The 25,834-nt window shown below is 42.9% G+C and overlaps 1 protein-coding gene and 1 long non-coding RNA gene across 3 annotated transcripts in view; both read right to left on the bottom strand.

Annotated features, from left to right (window-relative positions):
- The window catches only part of LOC311580083 (uncharacterized protein), a 355,681-nt gene that overhangs the window by 129,367 nt on the left and 200,480 nt on the right, over positions 1–25,834 (bottom strand). The gene's annotated exons all lie outside the window — the stretch shown is intronic.
- LOC311580101 overlaps positions 1–25,834 on the bottom strand; it is a 73,530-nt gene that overhangs the window by 981 nt on the left and 46,715 nt on the right. The window lies entirely within an intron of this gene.

Below are 25,834 nucleotides of genomic sequence, written 5' to 3'. Positions count from 1 at the left end.
AACAAGGTACGGTCTGCATCTAGTAAGCTTTAAGGAGACAGCTAGAATTTGAAAGCTATCATCCCAGCTCTAGGGCCTACACTCTATTCTAACCTTCTAGAACAAAACACCAACAGCTCAAGCTCTAAGATCAACAATTAATAAATGTGACCTCATAAAACTGAAAAGTTTCTTTAAGGCAAAGGACACTGTCAATAGAACAAAGTGACAACCTACAGACTGGAAAAAGATTTTCACCAACCCTACATCTGACAGAGGGCTAATAATCCAATTTAAAAATGGAGTACAGAGCTAAACAAAGAATTCTCAACAGAGGACTATCGAATGGCTGAGAAACACTTAAAGAAATGATCAACAACCTTCATCATCAGGAAAATGCAAATCAAAACAACTCTGAGATTCCATCTTACACCTATCAGAATGGCTAAGCTCAAAATCTTAAGTGATAGCACATGGTGGTGAGAATGTGGTGAAAGGAGAACACTCTTCATTGCTGGAGGGAGTGCAAACTTGTACAACCACTTTGAAAATCAATCTGGTGCTTTCTTAGAAAATTGGGAATAGTGCTACCTCAAGACCCAGCCATACCACTCTTGGGCATATGCCTGAAAGATGCTCCACCACACAACAAAGATATTTGCTCAATTATGTTCATAGCAGCTTTATTTATAATAGCCAGAATCTGGAAACAACCTAGATGTCCCTCAACCGAAGAATGGATAAAGAAACTGTGGTACACTTACACAATGGAATACTACTCAGCTATCAAAACCAATGAAATCTTGAAATTTGCAGGCAAATGGATAGAACTAGAGATGATCATCCTGAGTGAGCTAACGCAGATTCAGAAAGACCCACATGGTATATACTCACTTATAAGTGGATATTAGCCCAACATAGATGTCCTCTGAGAGATTCTACCCAGCAGAGGGTTAGGACAGACGCTGAGACTTGAAGCCAGACTCTGAGTGGAACACTGAGAGTTGTTTGGAGGAGTGGGGGGATAGAAAGACCCAGAGGTGTCAGGAGCTCCACAGGGAGACCATCAAGGCTGGCAGATCTAGACACAATGGGCCTTGCACAAACTGATGCACCAACCAAGGGCAATGCATGCAGAGAACCTAGACCCTCTGTTCAAATGTAGCTAATTCTCCACATAAGGGGCACATGTAGGGACTGCCACTGGACCTCTGACATGCACTGTGGTACCTACAATTTGATCACTGCCCCTTGGCAGGATGGCCTTGTGGGCACACAGGGGAAGGGGATGCAGGCTACGCTGATGAGACCTGATAGGTTGTGGCCAGGTCTAGCGGAGGGGAGTAAGGTGGAAGAGGGAGGGAGGGTGGGAATGGGAAGATAAGAGCAAAGGGATAACAATTGGGATGTAACGTGAATACATTATAATAAATAAAAAATTTTTAATTTAAAAAAGGAAAAAAGAAACATAAAAAATGAGTGTACAGCTAAAGAAGAAAAAAGGCTAAAGAAGAACCCCAGTCTCGTCTAGTTGCTGAAGATCCAGAAGAGAGGAGTCCAGTAAGTGAAACTGGAAAAGAACAGGCAGTGAGGTAAGAAGAAAGCCAGGAAGAGTGGCATTCCATGTACCAAGGGAAATGTTCCTCAGGAAATGCCTTTGTTGAGAGGATGAATGCTACTAAAAAGTTGAGATAAGAACTCAGGGTTTCTCACTAGATGATTAATGTAGCCATGGAGTTTGGGTGGCTTATTGGGGAGGAACAAAGCCTGATGCGAGTGCATTAAGCAGAGAATACTATTTAAAGTAAGGAACAGAGAGAGCCAGCAGAGATAGCTATTACAAGGAGATTGCCCATAAAGGTAAGAACAAAATTGGCCTAAGCAGGATGTAAGGTTAAAAAACAGGAGACACTGCAGGTACCCTTAAATGTCACTAAAACGGAAGAGAAATATGGGTGACACAGGAGAAAGCAGGGCGGATGGCAGGAAGAAACTCCTCGAGTGGGTAAGAGTGGCTGTGACCCAGTGTACAGATGGAAAGTCAGCCTTAGAGGGGAACAAGAAAATGAGCACAGCTGCAAGCGGCAGGGGCAGAGCATGACGGCCTGAAGGCAGAGAAAGCGGGGCTGAGGTTGCTCTCTCGGGAGGTTGCTCCCAGGATGACTGCGAGCTGCTTAAGGTTGGAGTCAGCTTTGGTTAGAGTTTTAACAACCTCAAGGAAGATAGATGAATAAGGAGGTACACTGCCATGAAGCAAAATGCACAGAGAAACCCACGGAGTCTCACCTCAATAAGAAGGTGGGAGAAATGAAAGGGATAACGTAGGTTGAAGCTCTGAGAGGAGTCAAAGGTTATTTGCAGTTGGGATGCCAGAGGGGATGAGACGGCTGAAGGAGACGGTGGCAGGAAAACCTGTCATTGAGCTGGTGACTCCAAGCTAAAGAAAGAATGAGTGATAGAAAATCCGTTGTGCATCCATGGAGTAAGAGACTCCCGTGCGTAACGCCAAGCGTTAGATCAATTATCTACATGGCTATTCAAAATACAGAAAATGATGAGAAGAGTGGTGGTAGAAATGCTAAGATGTAGGTACTAAAATCATCAATAAAGGACATGTGGAGAAGAAAGGTAGATGAAGCAAAGCATACGGGAGAGCCCTAAGGTACCAGGACACTAGATCAGTGGGGAGAACAAAGGCACGGAAGGCACTGTGGAGAAGCAAGGGGAGCACCTCACCTGCCTCCACGCCCGAGACAGGCAAAAGGCCGCACATCTGAGCAGGATGCTAGAGGAAAAGAAAACGTTCAGAAAATAAGTCAATATTCTGAGGGATCCTCCTAAAGCCTGTCAGTGTCCGTCAGAAGGAAGAGCGGAGATGTTTTAAGGGCTGAGGCGAGTCAGAGCAGTAGAAAAATAGATAAAAAAAAAAACTGTGGTACATTTACACTATGGACTACTACTCAGCTATTAAAAACAAGGAATTTCTGAAATTTGTGGACAAATGGATTGAACTAGAAATGATCATAATGAGTGAGCTAACCCAGAAGCAGAGAGACTCACATGGTATATACTCACTTATATCTGGACACTAGCCCAAGGCGGCAGGTCTCATGAAAGTCTTCACTTACCAGGAAAGTGGGATAGAACTGAGGACATCAAATCCCTACCTAGATCTAGCCAAGGGACAGAACATCCTCCACAGTTAAGTGGAGACTGGGGACTGACTTTCACACCAACTCTGGTGCCCCATATTTGGCCATGTCCCCTTAATGGGGAGGCCTGATGGCACTCGGAGGAAGGATAGCAGACTACCAAGAAGAGACTTGATACCCTAGGATCATATTCAGGGGGAGGAGGTCCCCCTCAGTCACAGTCATAGGAAAGGGGAATGGGGTGAAAGCGGGAGGGAGGAAGGAATGGGAGGATGCATGGGATGGGATAGCAAATGAGATGTAATATGAATTATTTTTATTTTTCAATAAAAAAACGTGTTTTAAAAAAAAAAGAGAGAGAAAGAGTGAGTGGCATGGCATGGGCAGATGTGTTGAGTTGCTCAGGGTAACTGAGACAAGCAAGCTGTGTGGTAGAGAGAGCATGATGGGAAATCAATCTTGATGGATATTTATCTGTAATCACTGCCACTTTAGCAACTTCCCTGGGAGAGAAAAAGCACAAGTTGAAACCAGAATGTTTGGTTTCTGATCTGACTTAGTTAGAAGTTGCCCTTCAAGGTTTGTCTCTGAGATCCAAGTCCCAGCTTCCTGTCCACATTGATTCAGTGTGATGCTCCAGGAATGGACCAATTTCTAAGCATGGTCTCCTCTCACACTAGTGTAGCGTGTGTCTTTAAATGCCTTAAAATGAAGAGGCTACAGAAAAAAGCATTAGGGAGACCATTCTGGAGATATTCTGCCAAGCCTGACCGAACACTGAAGGTTTTCATAACGTGAGAAGTAAATAACATGAGAAGTAAATAACTGAAAACAAATAAGGTTTGTTTTCAGTGGAAAAAAAAAAACCAAGGCATATGGGAAAAAATACATAATAAGGAAGTTTAACAAGAGCTGGTGGCTGGATTAGTTAAGTTTTCATATTTCTAATGAATGTGACTGTGTCAGATTATGTCCTTTCCTACTTCCACGTCCTTCAGGTGATCCTTGTTTGAGGTTTGGGGGAGGGGGGGCTTCATTCTGGTGCCAGCCTGAAGAGTCCCGACTCAGGCTTGAAGTCCTGTCCAGATGCTGTCTCTTCTGATAAGACCTTTCAGATCAGCCTCTCCCCTCCTGCTGGGTCAATTGTGCCAACAGGTTCCCATTTTCCTTTGCAGTTTTTTACTGTCTGCCCCATTGAGTTGACTTTGTCTTGCGTCCCTCCTTTTGTGGGCTTGGGATGTCTAATCCTTCACTTCTTTGCCAAGCTAAATTTGCTGACTCCTTTTTCTGCTTACAAACCACTGCCCAGTGAGTCCTCTCTGTCCCCTTATTTGGATTGGGCTCTCTCATTGCTTTCCAACAAGCCCTTATCCAAACCAACCACTATTTCCTGCTTCCTCTTCCAGGCAACATATAGCCAAACCACTGGGGGGGGGGGCAGTTCCTCCCTCCTTTCTCTCTACCCCAGTTCAGCAAACAATCTTCCCATCTCACCAAATAACCAGCATAAAGACACTATACAGAAATGAGAATTGTGGCCAGGCTACCTTCTGACAACCAAACTTTATTTTTCTTATTGAGTTTTTTTTTCACTATCACTAACTGATAATAGCAGCTCACTGATCACTGTGTAAGCCCTGTGTTCCTGAGTACGATGTCAGCATACCACAGAGGTTGAGCAGGCTGGCAGGACAAGAAGCCAAGCTGCTTCCGTCAGCTCCAGATGGAGGCAAAGAGATGCATCTGATACTTCCCCTATGGGACTAGCTCCTGTGGTGGCTCTGCCAGCTTCCGGCCCCCTCAAGTCAAGACCTGAGATTTGTTTCCAATCCAAAGACATAGAGAAACAGTTCTACATCTCCCCTGCCCCCCACCCCCCGGATTAAATACCTCCCTTCCTGTTATGCACAGAGCAAGAAGGATCTTCTCAAAATGTTTGTCAGATCAGGACTCTCTCCTGCTTGTAAACCTTGCAAGCATTTGCACGGTTTATCAGATGAAACCTAAACATCCTGATAAAGACAAAAAGGCTCTGAATGACTTGGACCCTGATTGTCAATATAGTCTCAGTGTATACCCACTGGGATCTTTGAGGACTCCATAAATAGCATCCTTTTCTCTCAGCAAGCTTTGGGCAAAAGAGAAACAGGAGAAAGGACTCCAACAATGGAGACCATAGTCTGATTTGTGCTCAAGGCAACTTCAGTCTTTTGTCATCCAAATTGCATCTTCTCTCTCTCTCTCTGAACTTTACCATTTCTTTTCACTGTGTTCATCTGAGCCCAGAATTTGTTAAGTCCTAACCTAGAAGTAGAGGCCTAAACAAAGATATCCTCCTTGTGCCCCTAGAAGACCAAAGGATTCACGCTTACTGCATGCAGCTCCTTCCCTGAGAGAAACAGAAGGTGTTGGATTTTACACACCTGTTGACTCTGCTTCTTAAAAATTAAACTTTGTTATACAACCCAACTGGCTTACACAAAAGGGAAAAAAGGTTAAAAGGAAACAAGAATGAACCTTCCTATATCCATTCCATGGGACGGGTCCCTAGGTGTCTCTGGCCTGCACCCTGGTCTGGTCCAGCCGGTTCACTGAAGCCCAGTCTGAACCTGCTGCTCCTCTGTCCTCTCCGCCTGCCTGTCTGTCACGTGCAAGGGGCGGTCTCCCTCTCCCATTGAGGGTCGATTAGAAACACAATAGTCCAGGTGGAGTCCCTTGGTCCCCTTCCTGAATTCCAGGCCCAGGATGGCTCCACCCAGTCTATCTCAAGGTTAATCTCAGGGAGTATCCACGGTGTGTCCAAGGGCAAAGCCTGCCAAGACTGCTTTCACCTGTGACAAAACTTACAATCCTTCCCACACACACCAACTATAGGTGCCATTCATGGTCCCCTCAAAAGTAGATGAATGGCTGGTTAAAAAACAAAAGGCACAATGAATCTTATTCCTACACAGGACAATGTGAAAGAAGGTCTTCCTCACACAGCTCTCACCCAGTGTTTAATTATAGCTGTATCTCCCCCATTTCAGTTTTCATTAACTCTTTCCTACCACAAAACCAGTAAAGACAGTACTGACTGGAATCTGACTGGAATGGTCTTTCCTCACTCTTGGGGTAGCTCATTGTATTCATCCCTCAGTTTCTGACCCTTCCATTGAGCCTCAGTTTCCCACACATAACTCCTTTATATATTTGTCACAGTTGTGTCTAAAAAGGAATATATATTTGTTTGATTAATGTCTATCTTTTCAACTAGCCCACAGCTTAAGGAGGGCACAGCCTGGTGCACAGCTTGATACATGTAAGAAGTTTGTAAATATTTGCCAGAATTAATAATGGGCACATTCATCTTAGGTGAAAACATGCCACATAGGCCACACATGCATAAACATATACACACAAGCCAGGGATTTGCCCAGAAAGAAATACTGTCTAGGTTGTCCATCATCAAGGATGCAAGGATCTGCATGTCTGTATGCACAGATAAGGAGAAAAAAAAAAAACACCTCGGTGTTACTTTGTAAAATAAGGACCTGGGCCTGCAAGAATACCACTGGGGAGTAGCTTCAGAATCAACATCTCTGGGAAAGAGCAAACAGGACTAGGCTGAGAGCAATTGAAAACAGTCATAACAGAGGCCACTGTGGAAACTTTCAGACCTCTGGAGTTGGCATGTCCTTTATAGATCTCTCAGGTACAGTAGGCACCTGTCCTTTATAACCTCATACTAACTAGCTCTGGATGTAGACTGCCTTCAGGAAGAGTCATTTGACCTTGAGTGGGAAGTTTTTCTTTGGCTGAGAATAATTCGCAAATAAAAATCCACCTTAGGGTTTTCAGATACCAGAACCTGGGATTAAGAGTCTCAGCCCTGAATAAAAGATGTGGATGAAGGACATTTAGGCTGTTTCCAGGTTCTGACTATTATGAATAAGGCTGCTATGAACAGGGGTAAGCATATGCCCTTGTGTGGTAGAGCATCCTTTGGGTATATTCCAAGGAGTAGAATAGCTGGGTCTTGAGGAAGCCCTATTCCCAGTTTTCTGAGAAAGTGCTAGACAGATTTCCAAAGTGGTTGTGCAGGTTTGCATTCCCACCAGCAATGGAACAGTGTTGCTCTTTCTCCACATCCTCTCCAGCATGTGGTGTCACTTGAGTTTTTGATCTTAGCCATTCTGATGGGTGTAAGATGGAAACTCAGAGTCATTTTGATTGGGATAGATGTGAAGACATCCTATTGGGACTCTAGGTAAGAAAAATATAAAAGAATAGGGAAATAGAAAGATCCAGAAGGTCCTAGAAACCTACAAGAAGAACATCATGGTGGGTGGATCTGGGCCCAGGGGGGTCTGCTCAAACTACTGCACCAACCAAGAACAATACAAGCAGTAAACATCAAACCCCTACTCTGATCTAGCCAATGGACAGGACATTCTCCATAGTTATGTGGAGAGTGGGAACTGACTCTGACATGAACTCTGGTGCCCCATATTTGACCACTTCCTCTTGATGGGAAGGCCTGGTGGCACTCAGAGGAAGAATAAACAGGCTACCAAGATGAGACTTGATAGCCTACAACCATGTAGTAAGGGAGGAGGTCTCCCTTGTTATAGACCTAGGGGAGGGGAATAGGGTGAAAGCAGGAGGGAGAGAGGAATGGGAGGATACAGTGACAGGATAACAAGTGAGATGTAATCTGAATAAATTAATTTAAAAAGATGTGGGTAGAATCCATTGCAAAGAGGTAGTCATGACCTGTGCTCTAAATCATAGTTAGCCTTGGCCTCTTCATAGAGACTCTTGTTGACTAGCTGTTAGGTCATTTCACCAAAACAATTTCCCTGGGTATCTGTTATGTCGCAAGCATATATATTTTTTAATATATTTGTGTAATATATATATATATGAAAAAGCTCAGTGACTTACATAATAGGAAAAGTGTTATGTATTTATATATGTGTGTGTGTGTGTGTTTAACACACAAATATATATGTTCTCTACAAGTGTTTGTTAAGATCTCAAAATAGATGTTTGTCATAAGAACCAGTCAAGCATTTTTCATGTGATAGACACTATGACAAATACCTTCTAGACTCATTTAATCCTTGCATCACTGAAACTGATGCACCTCTCCCACTTCATGCACCTTTCTCAAATGCATAAACTGCAGCTCCAAAAAGTTATATGATTTGTCCAAGGTCTCACAGTTCATAAGCATCAAAACTCTGAATCCCAATTCTAGACCCTAAAATAGACCTTAATCCTTCTCGCCTCTGAAGGTAGATTCCTCCCAGAATACTTCTTATATGCTTTATGTCTTCTGAGAACACACGCAACTGCTCAGTGATGGCAATTCCAATTTATAATGGCGCCAAACCAAACTTTAACTTTTAAACATTATCATTGTAGTTCACCATTGGTGTTGATTCAGTAGATGGATCGTGTGAAATCTAGAATCTTTGTAAATGTCTTAGCTCTTCTTACATGCTTGTTACTTCATGACTGCAAAACGATCCCCTGAGATAATAATCTTCTTTTCTCTTCTCTTTTTGGTTTTTCTAGACAAGGTTTTTCTATGCAACCTTGGCTGCCCTCAACTCACTTTGTAGACCAGGCTGGCTTTGAACTCACAGATATCTGCCTGCCTCTGCCTCGGTCTCCCTCAGTGCTGGGATTACAGGCATCCGCCAGGGCACCTGGCTGAGATTTAAATTTCTATTGGAGACAAAAAGAAAGGAAATAAACAGCATCTAGTATTAGTGATGAGCTTCCATCCATTTTCTTAGAATGCTAGGGATCAAATACAAGTCACGTGTGCCATGACCCACCAATGAGCTACATTCTCAGTTCCTTCCCGCCTTTCCTACCAAGAAGAAAGGTAGGACTCACCTTTACTGCTTCTTCTTCCTGTAACCTATCAGCAAGACTACTCATATGGACTCCTTCCTCAAAAGGAAACCATGAAGTCATGTATTTAGCTTTTTGGGTCTCTGTGGAGGCAAGGTTCTATAAATGAACACTCACCTGACAACTGGTTATGTCTGCTGCAGTCTTCTGAATGTTATGATGCTTTGCCATCATTGCCTCCTTCAAAAACCAGATGAAGGACAAGACGCTCCTTCCCCTCCATCTTTGCTTCTCCACACTTTTGTATGTAGGTAAGTATTAAGGAAATATATGTTCTACGTGAGTAGAGTACCCCTTTCCTGGCTCCATCCATTTCTGACCACTAGGGAAGAGACTGAAGTATTCTAAGTGGTCCCTATCCCATAATTCTACCAGTCATGGGATGAATGGGAATCTGACATTTTCCAAGTGTGTTTTGTCTTCAGAGAACACTGTAGAAGTTCTAAAGCAGAGCTCTAAGAAAGGGTGGGAGGAATTTTAGGGGACCCTGACAACTTTATGTAACCTCATGACATTTATTTGATTCAATTGTTAAACAGTTTTCTCAGTAAAAAGAACAAATTCTAGTCTGTCACTAAGGATGGTTTTAGGAAAGTTGCTTCATATACCTCTTGGCACCTTTGAAATAATATCTATCTAGCTATAGAGACAGTTTCTAAGAATTAGAAGAATTGTAAATGTCTCCTTTTCAGAGATTAAGAAATGAGTGGGGGTTAGGGAGATGGCTCAGTTGCTATAGTGTCTGCCGCCATGATGTCGTGTGTCTCTAACCTCAGTGCTGGAAGGCAGAGATAGGTGGATCTCTGGAGCTCACCAGCCAGCCAGTCTGTCCAATTTGGTAAGCCCCAGATTCAATGAGAGAGATCTTGTCTTTAAAAAAAAAAAAAGTAAAGAGCAACTGAGGAAGACACTAGCTGTCAGCCTCTGGACTCCACATGCACCTCCACAAACACGTGCAACACATGAGCATATGTACACACAAAGAGAATGTGTGTAAGACAGAGTGTCTGAAGGGAGGAAGGAAGGAAGGAAGGAAGGAAGGAAGGAAGGAAGGAAGGAAAAACAAAGAAAGAGAGAAATTGAGTAACAGAGAAAAACAGAATAGATAAAAGTTGTCCATCTAAAATTAAATGTACTTAACAGAAAATATAGGAAATAACAAAAGCAAACCTCATCAGCACAAACCCTGTCACATTCAACAGTACAGTAGGTCTCTACTGACTTGAAAGCAGTTTAGAATACCTCCAGGCTCAGGTCTTGATGCAGCCTTATACTAAATCAGAGTCAAGGTCAGTACCCATGGTGCCAGATTATATTGAGCCCCATGTGTCCTGAAAGAATGTTTTTCATTCCAATGTACATCAACAACAGACAGTAGCAAGTCACTGTTGAGGCTTGTCTGCAGGCAATCTTACTGAGACTTTTAATTAGTCTTGAGATCTGAACTTTTATGGTTGTGATGTTTCTTGTACCCCTTAGGTCTGAATCAGGGGTGTCCAGCTCCAACATGACAGAAAACAATAGGGCATCATCCCCTGGGAAAAACAAGAGATCAAAATGCTCCTCTGAACCCAACAGTGTTTTCAAATAAATTTGTATTTTACTTATCAAAACAAGCACTGCACTGTGTGTAGTGGTGCAAGACTGTACTATTGGATACTTGGGAGGCTAAGTAGGATTGCTGAGTCCATTAAGACCAGCCTAGATAACTCAGTAATATCTGATGTCAAAAAATAAGAGTTCTACATAAATCTTCAAAACTGTAATATTAAACTATAAACAATTATAGTTTAATTAATCTAAAAAAGCATCCTGTATTGGTCATAAGTTAGGGGCCATTGTTGTAAAAGTCAATAAAGTTCAGTCAGCCCTTCAAGTCCATAGGCTCTGTATCCACAGGATTAACCAGCTTTATATTGAAAATATGGGGTGTCATGCTCACTTCAGTAGCATATATACTAAAATTGGAATGATACAGAGACGATTAGCATGAGCTCTGTGAAAGGATAGCATGCAAATTCATTAAGCCTTCCATATATTTGTTGAAGAGAAGGAACAAGATGGGAGCCTATGATAGAAGTTCTCTGAAAGACTCCATCTAACAGGGAAAGGGAGCAGATTCTGAGACTTGCAGCCAAACTTTGTGGCTGAAAGCAGGGAGTCTTTGGGAAGAGTTGGGGGACAGAAGGACCTGAAGGGGATAGGAGCTCCACAAGGAGACCAACAGAGCCAACAAATCTGGGTCCTGCAGACACTGATGCATCAAATAAGGACCATGCATGGAGAGGACCTAGAACCCCTCCTCAGATGGAGTTGATAAGTAGCACAATCTCCATGTGCATCCCATAACATGAAGATAGGGGCTGCATCTGACATGGACTCTATTGCCCACTTGTTGGCCACTTCCCCCTGGCTTAGCAGCCTTGCCAGGCCACGGAGGAGGAGTATGCAGGCCATCCAGATATGACTTGATATGCTAGGGTCAGATGGTAGGAGAGGAGGCCTTCTCCTTTCTGATGACTAGGAGAGGGAAGAGGGGGAAGAAGGAAGAAGAATCGGACTAGGAGGAGATGAGGAAGGGGCACAATTGTGATGTAAAGTGAATTAATTAAAAATAAATATTTTTAAAAGAAAATATGAAGTATGTGTTATATCCATACTGAGCATGGGCAGATGATTTTTTTCTTCTCATCCCTGTAACAACATAGCAGCAATTTATATGGCATTTATATCATGTTAAATATTATTACCAACCTAGAGATTATTTAAAATTCAAGGGAGAATGTGCATGGTGGTTGAATTAGAGTGGCTCCCATAGACACATATATTTGAATGCTTAGTCACCAGAGTGGAAATATCTGAAGAGATTAAAAGGATTAGGAGGTATGGTCTTGTTGGAGGAATCATATCACTGGGGTGGGCACTGAGGTTTCAAAGAATTCATACCAAGCCTAGAGTCTCTCTCTCTCTCTCTCTCTCTCTCTCTCTCTCTCTCTCTCTCTCTCTCTCTCTCGTGTGTGTGTGTGTGTGTGTGTGTGTGTGTGTGTGTGTGTGTGTGTGTGTGTACACATGCACACATGCATGCCTACCTCCTACTGAGGCCATTTCTGGCTTGTCAATTTCATTACAGTTGAACACTGCAATGGGATATAATAGAGCTCATCCTTGAAGAAAACTGATTTTCTCTCTCTGTAGACAATGATTGTCTCTAGTTATTTATGTCATGAAGGATAAGACCTTCTGAAATTTACACATCCACATTGGTATGTCAATGAGTATTGTCATTGTGCAGGTCTTGCTTAGGCAACAATACTATTGAGACTTCACAGGTGAAGCTTCCCTGTCATATATATTATTTATCACTTAGATACTATGGACCTCTGCTCTTACAATCTTTACATCTCCTCTTCCACAATTTTCTCTGAGCTTTAGGTATAGAGGTTGCATTATAAATATATCATTTGTGGCTGGGTCTCTCATGGCCACTTATTCTCTGCATTTTGACTATTTGTGGATTTCTGTAATAGTTTCCATCTGTTGCGAAAAGAAACTTCTTTGATAAGGGTTAGAAGTAAGATTTATTTGTGGTTATAAGTATAAATATTTATCATGTAGTCAAATATATATAAGTTTAGGAAAATAGCAGTAGTAGGTTCTCCTCTGAGGTCTACTAAAAGAAGAATTTTTGACTCCCTTTTGAGCTTGGTCTCCATTACAGGACAGGCCTGACCTAGGCCTGACCCTGAGGAGTTATCAGTTCCAGGAACAGACAACAGAAGAAAAAAAGATTAGGCCGGGGTTACAGAAAGATCAGCGTGCTTATTGTAAGTAGATAGGAGGTGCTAAAGCCAGATCCCCCAACCTGCCAGTCATTGGGAGGTAAAGAAGTTCCTGGGGTTGGCTGGATTTTGAAGACTCTGAATCCCTGGGTTGGCTGAACTGGCCCACCCTCTGTTTGAGGCAACCCAAGGAGGGAAAGCTTCATTGGAATGGACTGAGGAAATGGAAGAGGCATTTGGCAATGTCAAAGCTGCCTTATTAGAGGCTCCAGCACTGACCTTGTCAGATGTCACTGAACCGTTCCACTTATATATGCCTGGAAATAAAGGGAGTGGCCAAAGGAGTCCTTTCCCATTCCCTTGGGCCATGAAAGAGACTGGTGGCCTATTTGACAAAACAACTGGACCCAGTGGCAACTGGACGGCCAGTGTCTCTGAATAATAGCAACCACCACCTTGTGTATCAAGGATTCAAACAAGCTAACTCTGGGCCACCCCATGCCATCAAAGGGGTCCTTAATCATCTGCTTCTTAGGTGGCTGACCAACAGCAGGTCAAACCATTGCCAGGCTCTGCTCTTGAACCCTTCCTGAATCCAGCTCATCACTAGCAGCACCCTTAATCCGGCAACTCTTCTCCCTGAACTCAGCCAAGATGGTCCCTTACATGACTGCTCAGAGATCCTGAGCCACCTACAAGAGACAAGACCAGACCTTAAGGGTGTCCCCTTTGAAGAAGCAGAATTGACATGGCACACAGACAGCAGCAGCTTTGTGAAAGACATAGTCGGATATGCAGGGCCTGTGGTAACCACCAAGAATGTAGCCATATGGGCATAAAGCCTCCAGGTACATCAGCCCAAAAAGCTGAATTGATAGCCCTGACTAAAGCCCTCCAGCTAGGCCAAGGACAAAAACGTAATATCTACACAGACAGCCAGTATGCCTTTGCAACCACCCATGTTTATGGAGCATATACAAGGAAACGGGACTTCAGATCTCAGAAGGAAAAACTGTCAAAAATAAGCATGAAATCCTAAACTCCCTGCCAACAGTGTGGCTGCCCAAGAGAACAGCAGACATACGCTGCCCTGGACACCAAAGGGGAGACAGAGCCAATCCTAGAGGAAAGAACCAGACCAATATGATGCCCAGGAGGCAGCAGTCAAGGTCACTACCACCCTAACGGCTCAGCTGCCTTGAATAGTGACGCCCACACTGCCTGAGGTCCCAACATACACCGACAAGGAAGGACAGAGAATCCAAACCTGCACAGCAGCCTCCAGGGAAAGGGGTTGTGCAAGACCATCGATGGAAGACTCATCCTCCCCTCAGATTTCACTAGCTGCTTTTGTCCAGCAGATACACCAAAGCACACAGCTGGGGGCAAGAACGCTTGAGTACCTACTCCAAAGAGTGCACCTTCAGGTCTCTGTCCTAAGACCAAAAGCAGAGGAAGTCATGGCCCAGTATCCTACCTGCCGTATAAAAGCCGAACATGGGGAGGGTGTCTTCCAAATCAGGGCCCAGGGAGAGAGGAACTTAACAAGAGTAAATTGGGAAGAAGCTGTTAGAATCATCCTGAAAGTGTGATCTCCCTGTATTCTTGGGGTCGGAAAATGAACCTGCCCTTATCTCTCAAGTAACCCAAAAGTTAATCAAAGCTGCGGAGACAAGTTGGAAGCTCCACTGAGCTTACCATCCCCAAAGTTCAGTCAGGTTGAGAGGCTGAGTCAGGTCTTGAAGGAGATGAGACCTTAACTAAATTAACCCTGGAAACTGGTTGTGATGGGTGTCTCTCCTTCCCTCCAATCTCTTTCGGGTTCAGAATTCCCCGCCCCCCCATACTTTAGGATTAACCTTTTTTGAGAGTACCCCCCCCCCACCTCTGCTACCCAGGATAAAAGCAGAAGTCCTAGCTGAATATAATGATCAAAAGTTTCTTTTCTCCCTACAAGCCTGTTCCATGTACAATGAGTGCCTCTGGCCCCAGCTCTGCAGCCATTTATGATAAACACCTCCACTCATGACACACCGGTTCCTGCCAGGAGACTTGGTGAGCAATAGGAGACACCACAAGGAGACTCTAGAGCCCAGATCGATAGGACCATACACCCTAATCCTGACTACACCAACAGCAGTCAAGATCAACAGGTTTGGATGCACTATTCCCACATAAAGCCTGTTGACCCACATGCAGTCCCAGACAACTATGCATCCAAGGCCAACCCTGGACTGTGACAAGCTGCCACATACCCAGGAGATCCACTCAAGCTTAAAATTCACACCCTCCATTGAGCCTTAGAGAAAATTAAGAGAGTGGGACATGGCAGGCAAACAACAAGCTCCCAATGAGACTGTGAGAAGTTTTGTCCAGCTGATCTTCATGACAGCTCTGCTTGGAAATCAGACCATGTCAGACACCAACCCGCAGCGAGCTGTCGCCACCAAATGGATACTTCGAGGCCCTGAGACTTCCCCACAAGACTTAGGGAGAGAGGTGCAGACTTTGATATTAACTGGTCTGGTGAGTACCACCTTTCCCGTCTTCCACCTGGATTTCTGGGTGGCAGTCTCCATATGGAAACATCCAGGCGTGGGCCCAAAGGATAGGAGTTATTTGTCGTACCAGGACAAACAAAATGCCTTGGCAACTTGTAGAAATGACTGCTGGGAACAAAAACTTGAAACTATCAATTCTGTATGTCCAGGGACAGCTAATTACAGAACTTGTGGTGGAATAGAAATTTCTTTTGTCCTAAGTGGGGTTGCAAAACCAATGCCCACTAATCAGGATCTTATCCAGGTCAGCAGAACAACAACAATAGAAACAACAACAACAATAACAGCAACAACAACAGACATCATTGGAAAAAAAGAAATCCATCTTCATCACAGTAACAGAGAAGGGGAAAACCATCAGAGGATGGGAGGCCTGAAAGGTTTGGGGTCTAAGGTTATACATGTCTAGAAACGATAGGAAACTCCTCTTTTAGATCCAGAAACAAGTTGTTCATTCAGGGCTCCCCCTGTAGCTATAGGACCAGCAGCCCCAGAAATGCCTGTCCCAAAACCTGTCCTAAAAACCACACCAGCCTTAGCTTCAGGCACCATTTCCCTCTTGGATCCAGTCTTTCCTCCAGTTGCCACGCCCCTCCCTAGGGGGCCTTTGATACATCCATTTTATTTAGGCTACTTAACTTTGCCTTTAACTTTATTAATTCTATCTACCACTACCACTACTAGAAAAGAGTGCTGGCTCTGTCTGGATCCCAGACCTCTCTACTATACTGGCTGGGCTACCACAGGAGGTTTATCAGCTCCTTCGGAAAGCCCACCAAGGTGGTCCTGGAGAAAGTCTCCATACCTTACCCTTCAAGCCATGACTGGAAAGGGGGAATATGTATTAGGAAAAGGGAGAAAACTAAATAGCTTCCCTCACCTTAAACATCTTTGCAACCACACTATTACCATAAATTCTACCAATTCCTATCTCATGCCCCTTAGGGGAACCTGCTTTGCATGCACCATGGGTTTAACCCCTTGCATCCACCAACAAATTCTCCAAAGTTCCAGTATGTGTGTTTTGGTTGCACTGTTTCCTCAAGCCTATCATTTTCCTTTGACCTCCTATATGGAGACGGCTGTGGATCATTACGGAGAAAAATGAGATTTTGGGGTCTCTTTACTCCTCCTCATAATGTTAGTTGAGTCTGGCATAGCCTTGGGAATTGGCACTGGTAAAGGAGCCTTTGTCAAAACAGACCAGACTTTCCAGGTCCTAACCAACATTATAGACTCAGATCTCACTGAACTAGAAAAATCTATCCACCATTTAGAACAATAACTAGACCCACTAGCAGAAGTAATGCTACAAAACAGAAGAGGATTAGACTTGCTCTTCCTACAATAAGAAGGGCTTTACCAGACCTAGGAGAACAATGTTGTTTTTATATCTAACTATGGTCCTCAAGAGACTAGAGGAGAGAGCTAAAATTAGACAACAAAACCAAAATTGGTGAATCGTTATTTCCTTGGTCCCCCTGGCTGACTACGCTTGTTTCTGCACTGGTAGGACCACTGCTGCTTTTGCGGACTGCCCTCAGATGTGGACCTTTCACGGGAAATGCTCTAGCCAAATTTATGTGAGACTGCTTCTCCACAGTCCCCCTTATGGTCTTGTGATCTCAATATGAACATTTCAGCCCTATTACCCAGGAGGCAGGCACCCACATGGGCCTATGATTCAGCTCACGATACAATCTCAAGGAGGGAATGAAAGGAGAATCTTTTTTACTCCATTTTGAGCTTGATCTCCATTATAGGACCAGGCCTGACCACAAGGAATCATCAGTTCCAGTAACAGACCATAAAAACTCCACAGGAAGGACAGTCAATCGAGGAAAAGGACAACTAGAAGATAGCCACAAGATTGGCCATCTGTGCTTGACACCCTTATACGGTTTGGTATTTCATCTTGTAGTTAAACGTTCATGACACAAGAACACAGTCTGGTGGCCACCTGGGCCAAAGCCAATCAAAAACCAACACATATAACTGCCTTGCTGTCCTCCAATCAGGTTAAAGTTTACCTAGCCTTTCTTTAGTTCCCCTTTCTGGCTTTAAAAGGAGGCTGCGAGATCAACACAGGGTCACCATTTTGTAAAGTGGCTGACCCCTGCATGGGGGAATTTTGTCATCTCAAAGGAATACTCTTGCTTGATTGCATATGCCAAGCAGTGACTTCATCTAGGGTATTGGGCTAACTTTACAATACCAGTGAATTCCTCCTGCTGAGTGAACCTCAGATCCAATTAGACAGCAGTTGGTTACCCTCAAGATGAAAATGCCACTAGTACTCCATTAGCAATATCTTGTTGGCCAGTCGTTGTAGTCTGTAGTTTTCACTGCTAGATAGAATTATTAATTTTCTCTTCTAACAGCTTGAATAGCTTCCTCCAAGGCCTGCTCTGGATTTTTTGTTGTTGATGATGATGTTTTATTTTGTTACTAGAAGGCAGGAATATGGAGCCTATGTGAATTTACTGCTACCAAAATGAGTAGACAGGAGTTTTTCTCTTCAGTTTCAGTAATACACTGTCTTTAACATTGGCATAATGCAAATATAAAGAAAAGATGCCTAGAAATACATAAGAACAACATACATAATGGTGGTTGCTAAAGTAATTTCATATCGATAATTATTATGACTTATTTTTTACAGGCATTGTATCTTTATCATATTTTCCCTTCCCCTCAGCCCCTCCTATGTCCTCCCCACCTCCCTCCCCACCCAAATTCATGTTCTCTCATGTTCTACCTATCACTTTTTTAAAAAACCAAAAAAATAAATAAATAAATTTAAAAATAAAATAAAATAAAAATAAAAAAGCATAAAACAAAAAAACAAATACCAAAACAAACAAAAAACCAATAAGACTAAAAAGCAGACACAAAAAGACATGGAGTCCATTTTGTGTTGGTCGTGAGACCCACTCTGGCATGTGGATAACCTGCCCAGTGACACTTCTTTGGGAAACACTGATTTCCCTTTCCCAGCACACACTCATACTGTCTTGGGTAAGGGTGGAACTTTGTGTCCACTCCACTTGCCTTTCTCAGTACTTGGATTTTTGTTTGGTTTGAATCTGCTTGGGCCTTTTTAAATTATTCATTAAGTAGTAAAATCCCATTGGCTCGCTTGTTCTAAAAGTTCCTGTAAGGCCATAGTTTCTTTTGGAACAGAAGGTCTTAACATTCAGGTATCAAAGACACCTCAAGTAATCACTTCAGGCAGTCTTTTCCAGGTTAGATTTATTTCAAGGAAATTAAAAGAGAACCAGTCGCTTCCCACTGGCATAAACCAGAAAAGGCTCGAATTGTTTGAATAATTTTAATATAGTAGTTCTCAACTTTGGCTGAGAGTTACCTAAGAAGCTCTGAAAAAATATTGACAGTCAGGTCCCACCCTAGATCTCGATGTGATTAGCCTGGAGCACAGCCTGAGGATTGGAGGTTTTAAAGTCTGCACCGGTGACTCTATTGTATGCCCAGTGTCAAAACCACAACCTCAGGAAAACACCATCCACATTCAAAAGAGACACTGTTCCATAAACAAGAGCACAGGATCTATTCTTTTGTCTGTAGCTGCTCGTGCCCACTGCTATTTAGATGAACTTAAAATGCCCACTGCTATTTAGATGAACTTAAAATTAGGAAGCAGGAGGTGGTGGACTCCAAGAGGAAAAGTAGTAAACAAGGGGCCACAAGTACAGTAGCCATAAGCTGAAACCACGGGAGCCAACACGGCAGCTCAGAGGTGGGTACTGTTGAGACGGCTCCCACAGGAAGCAAAACTGGCTTCTGGCAATAGGGGTTTGAACTGCAGAGTCAGAAATCCTTAAAGGGCAAGAGTTCTTGTAGATTGCTCATTCCCTCCGCCAAAGAGAGAGCGCAGGTGAAAGAGAGAACCCATTCCTGCAATGAGACCCAACAGCTGCAATGAAAGCAATAAAGGGGAACCTGGACAGGAGTGGCCAGTGTGTTTGGTTCTGTTTTTCTTCTGGAACAGAAAGGCTCCTCTGTTCACACTTTTTTCCACACGTCCCAACTCCAAATAAAAGCAAAAAGAAAAACCAAAGTGAACTTTAAAGAAATACAAACCAGAAAGCCTATTGGTCAAACATGGCAGGCCTGTACTTTTCATGTAATTACAGCAGGTTAGTGTGAAAAAAACACCAGCCTGTTTAAGGGCTACTTTAGAGTAAACAGTCCTAAAGTTAACCTTCTTGAATAATTTTACCGTCATCTGGGAGCTGTGTTTTCTGGTTCGGCACGAAGTTAATTCAAAATAAATGACCACTTCTGTGTCTCTGTGCCATACATAATATGGTGGGAAGTAATTTGAAAGGAAAAGTTCATGCTTAAGGGAGCAGTGAAACATATACCAAGCTGACACGGTTTTATACAGAAATTCTGGGTTTTATACAAAAGCATCATTAAGTTACAAATATAAAAGCTGAGTTTTTGCTCTGTAAACAGCCCCAGCTTAGAAAGGCCTCTAAGAATTTTCTTAATTTGAAAATACATTTAATGATCTATAAAAGGACAAAAAAGATGTGGAAATCCACCTCAAATAATAATTCATGTGTTCCACATGGGAAGATAATATATCCATAGTTATTAGGTTCTGCATTCCATCCATGGAAATTGTGTGATCAGCAGCACAGACATGTGCCTCTCATAAGCTCCCTAAGTTAGCGTAGACAAATGGGGACAGGGCATGGGACTCCTGTGTCTTAGTCTGCAGAGCCCCCTGCAAGGCACTGCTCATCTTTCCCTTCTTCCTGTTTATGATACCTACTGTGAGATCACAGCTTCAAACAAATATAACAAACACGAGACTTCATAGGTCATCTTCACTGCATTGATGTATTCATTGGCTTCCACTGGTGCAAACTGATAGTTGAATTTCTACATCCATTTTTAAAACTGGAAGCAATCCATAGAATTGATCATTTGGTGTGATTTGACCCTTTTAAGAAGGCTGCTGAGAGCCTTCAGCTCTCTAAAATGCCACTTCCTCTGTTACCCATTGAGTGACGTCTCTCATCTCTGCTTTGGCCAAATGCAAATCACGGCAGTGCTGCTTCTCATTGTCCTTGGGTCACTTGCTTTGTCACTAACTTCTGTCATTTATTCCTACAGGATCAGTAAAAATCAATCCTTCTCCTTTGATTCTACACCTCTACTGAGAAGGTAGATCAACTCACAAATGTGCAGTTAGTAATATGGTGACTCTACAAACCACTACTCTTTAAATACTTGGCCTTTTTTTTCACTATTTAAAATGTACCTACTAATTTTATTAAAAATAGACTTTTCTATATAATATATTGTAGTTAAAGTTTCCCTTCCCCACTCCTCCCAAACTCTCCCTACCTCCTCATAGGGTCTCAAAATGTAGCCCTGGCTGGTTCAGAACTAACTATGTAAACCAGGCTGACCTCAACCCACCATCCTCTGCCTCTCAAGTGCTAGGTTTAAGGGCATGCACCACTATGCCCAGAATAGTTCTTACTACTTACTTAATAGAAACAAAGAGAAACCAATTTATTAATTAAAATTGTATATTTTTCTGTTTTAGATAATGAGGAATTAATAACTATGGTTTTTAGAACCAGAAAATATTTCAAAAATAAACTGAATCCTGTAAAGATGTAGACAATAAAATTAATTACTGACTCCCAGTGATTTCCATGTCATATGTTATTGAATTTCAAAATATACAATCACTGCAAATGCCAGCACCCCACAACTCTCAGAGCTGAAGGCACAAACAGGCCGAACAAGCAGCTTGCGTATACAATGGCAGAGGCAATCACAGAGCTTCAGGGGAAAGGTCTGTAATTTCAAATCTTGCACATTGTCTACATTAGTGATAAGGAAATCAATTTACATTTAGCCAGTTCTAGAGGACATTATAGAGGGTCCTGCGTTAATTAGCGCTATATTTCCACACCTTTCCCATTTATATACTAGCAGCTGGGTGTCTTCCTGGACGGTAGCTCTCTGTATTAAGTACTGTCCTTTAGCCAAGTTCTGCTCGTCTAACACGAGAACTGTTACTGATTTTTCCCCTCATTTATTTTTTTAATGACATGAAATTCCTACCTCCATATTTTCTCCCTTCAAATAAATTACAATTAATCTGGCCTCGGTCACTAAGATATTTCCCTGTACCTCATATACTTTGTAGAGGACACAATGGAGGAAATGCAGGCTGCCTGAATGAAAGCAGCTTCCATATCTATGTGATGTCTGTCTGGGTGTATTGTCTGGGCCTCCAGAACTACAAGGAGAAACTGGCAAGCTCTGAGAGGTTTTTAGGTCCATTGCACATCATCCTGGGTACAGCTGAAGATGCTCGCCACTAAGAAGAACCTTTTGGGAGACCTGGTGGCACTCAGAGGAAGGATAGCAGGCTACCAAGAAGAGACTTGATACCCTATGAGCATATACAGGGGGAGGAGGTCTCCCTCAGTCACAGTCATAGGGGAGGGGAGTAGGGGGAAAATGGGAGGGAGGGAGGAATGGGAGAATACAAGGGATGGGATAACTATTGAGATGTAATATGAATAAATTAATAAAATAAAATTCAAAAAAACAAGAAGTTGATGTTGTAGATAATTTCACCCATGAGATGTTTATTTTGGAAGGAGAAGCAGTAACTGTTCTTAAAGACTGAGGTGTGTCAGTTACAGCCTCTCTGTGATGAACCTAGTCAGAAATAAGTCACTTGCCATGGAAGCCCAGGGAAGGACATGCTGCATGAACGCCCAAGAGCATACACACTGGCCAGAGCAACACAGAGAGAATTGAGACCTAATCTGTGACAGCTGACTGATCACCCCTGGGCAGCCACATAGCCTGCTGGAGGCCATTTCCTTATTTGTAACATGAGGAATAAAATCTCAGGCAAAGTGTCGAATAGTGCTAAGACATTTTCTAAAAGACAAAAGAAGAAATATATCATAAGCCAGATCATAGCTTGGCATATTTGAGATGAGTCATCAACAAGTAAGCTGAATTAATTCTCCGGCATTCTTGAAGTAAAGTGTGCCTCCACTACAAGGACAATGCCAGAGCCGAGAAGAGAGAGAGACAGAGAGAGAGAGAGAGAGAGAGAGAGAGAGAGAGAGAGAGAGAGAGAGAGAAGACAAATACTTCTACAATGAAAAAAAAAATAACTTCCTTGTTTGTTGACTTAAAATTCTCATTTCTCCTGCTAGGAGAAATTCTGAAACTGGCCAAATAGTAATCAGTGAAGATTGATCTTAAACCCCAGACCACTCCCACTGCAGAGACACCCTTACCCCTGGGACTTCCTTCCCTCCGATGTTTCCTGCCTTCCCCCTCCCCCTTTAGAATAATATAAATCTAAGCCAGGGGTGGTGGCACACGCCTTTAATCCCAGAACTCGGGAAGCAGAGGCAGGTGGATCTCTGTGAATTCAAGGCCAGCCTGGTCTACAAAGAGTTCCAGGATAGCCAGGGCTACACAGAGAGAAACTATGTCTTGAAAAACAAAATAAAACAAAACAACAACAACAAAAACAAAACAGAATAACATAAGCCTGAAATCAAGGATCTGGAAATAACTAGAGAACACTTGGTGCACAGTGATAGTTGATGGCTTAGTTTTCAAAAACATTTTCACATCTTACGAATTCAGTTGCCCTAGACCACAATTCATCTACCTTTGGCAAATGGCTTCATTGCCTAGAAAAATGTCTTGGATGAGCATTTTGTTTTCCTCTGAGCTGTGGACCTTCTAGATAGGTGCATTCCAAGCTAAGTATAGAGAAGGCCAGGTGGCTTTGGGTGTTTTTGCTTGCATTTCTCCTATTATTCCAGATCTGTGTATACTCTACTATGCATAAGAAGTATCTAAACACGAATTTGAGAGTAATAAAGCAAGTTTTTATCTTGTTCAATGAAATGAACCCATGAATCATACTGTAATTGTAACATAGATGTCAAGTTCATGGAGTGGCATAGCTTAATGTCAGTCTGATAGTGAAGAAATCGAGGTTCATATGCTTTCCTTTAAAAGCGAATGCAAACTTGAGATCTGGCTCTGGAGTTTTTCCATAAAAGAAATTTGATCTGAGAAGTATGGAGAGGTTTCAAAGAAACAAGAAGTCAACCACATCCTGGTCACTGCCTCCTCCCGCAGACTCAACCACCACAGCCGTAAGCACCTAGCCAGCGCCCAGGGTGTGGAAAGGAGTGTTGGATTTGGCAGGAATATCCAGAGGTACAAAAGGAAATTAGAGACACCAGAATGTATGGCCAGCTCCACCCAGCATAGCATCAGATCCGGTTTGGCACAGAGCAGAGTACAGCCTGGGAGGGGGAGGAGTTGCCATGATACCTAAGAATTTACCTAATGGTCCCTAATCTGACTTGTGTACTTTCTACTTGTTCCATTTGACATGACTTGAAGGATGCCATGGACATCCCTACCATGTGGCCTCTTATATTTCTTGGACCCAGAACGTACACACTAGTTGCTGAAGGGAAGATACACAAGATCCTAGAAGCAAGCTTGGGGAGATTTTTCAAAGGAAGTCCAGCATCGCTTGTACCCAAACAATTCTAATACGGGGCACAAGCTCTTAGCATCGCCTTTCCACCACAGGTTCCTCACCTGCTGGCAAGTGGCAGAGCTAGAGGGGAACCAGGGATTCCTCCAAAGAACAGAACTCAGGGCCTCGGGTGACTGAACCACTGGACAATGGAGAGAAAGGTTTGGACAGACTTCCTGAGACAGGGCTGGAGCATCCTCCCATGAGCCTTGGTGAGGGCACAGAATGTGGATAGGAAAAGAATGGAAAAGGCACCGTGAAAAATAAGAGGCCTCGAGAGCCTGGAATCTTGAAGGGGGGGACAAATCCAGGCCCACAGCTGGCAACTGGTGACTTCAGCATGAGTGACACCAGCAGTGAGTTCAGGGAGGATAGGATCCATATGTCTTGAAATGAAGAAAACAAAGATCCTACATCTTCTTCTATACTCATAAGTAATTACTTATAAACGTATATAAATCAGCAATAAGCTTAAAAAAAAGAATGAGATACTGAATTTACATTTTGTCACCTGTCAACTGAGTAACCTTTAAGTGCTGAGCCTCCTGGTTTCACTTAGAAAAATAAAGATAACACCTACCTTGAAATCTAATTTGTGAAGACTGAGTGAACCAAGCATATTTTATGTTAAAAGCAGTCATAGTAAACTCGGCAGATATTAACTCACTTTTTGAACAACTTCTTCCTATCCTCTGAAGCAGGCCATGCTGAGGATGTTAGATTATCTAAACAAAGTGCAGCCTTTTCTCCTGCCCTTTTGTGAGCTTCACTAACAGACCCTGAAATCCACAAGTGGCCCAGATCCTTTAACTGGATGTTGAGCTACAAATCCCTCCCCCATCAGATTATCATTGTATCCTTTTTCTTGGCTCATCCTTTAACTTTCAGACCTTGTCCACCTCTCCTTCCTATCACATTGGTCTACATTTTCTCTCTCCAAAATCTTCCTTTATAGAGTATAAAGGAAAGGATCAAGATAACATATCCTGGATTGAGGGCTCAGCTTAGGAGAGAACCTGGCACCAGGATCCTCAGGGATGCTTTGGGTATCCTGTCTGGGAGCAATTTGGTGACCTCTATAAAAAACGGTGCTTAGACCACAGCACTTGTTTTCTTAAGAAGCTGTGTGTGTCCAGTAGATCAGCAGACCCATCATCCCATTGCCTTGTGGGGCCAATTTCTACTATACAACCACACCCAGGTCTATAAGGGCTCTCCTCAAAGCAGCACTCAGAGCTCTGAAAATGAATATCCCCATCCCTTCTGCACTGCCACCGCTAGCTACCAATGAATAACCGAACTGTAAGTAAGGCTCTTCGTTTAACAATGAGTCAACCAAAGCACTTGGGAAAGATGACATTCGCAAGAACATTTACATCTCTGTACAAAAATATTATCTTACAGCTTCATGTTGTATTGCCAAATACAGTTCTGGGTGGAATTAAATACCATATTTCATGTAGCTTCATATCATATGTTTTATTAAACTTTCTGTTCTTTAAATATCTGAGTTTGCGCTGGAATTGAAACAAGAAAGGAAGTACATTGAGGCATCTGTCAAGTCTGTCCTAGGTTGTGTCAGGAAAGATGGAGACTGTATAAATGAGTTAAGTGACCTAAGTGCCTTCAAGAGATGCATTACCCTGAGGGTAGCAAGTGAATCTTTTAAAAATGAAGCAGAAGGTTTTGCCTATTTTACAAGAACATGGTTGAAGATAGGATTAGCCAGTGGCTTGCCTCTCACCTGCCCTCTCTGACAGTTCAGTTCTTTTCTAACTACGCTATATTCCAGACTGTCTTCTCTGGTGCTGGGGAAAAATGAGGTGAGCCTTATGAAATATACATTTGGGCCACTCTTCTCAACAGATA

This window comes from Acomys minous, assembly GCF_964271855.1.
Source record: "Acomys minous genome assembly, chromosome: 12".
Taxonomy (NCBI): Eukaryota; Metazoa; Chordata; class Mammalia; order Rodentia; family Muridae; genus Acomys; species Acomys minous.
This window is presented reverse-complemented; position numbering and strand designations above follow the sequence as displayed.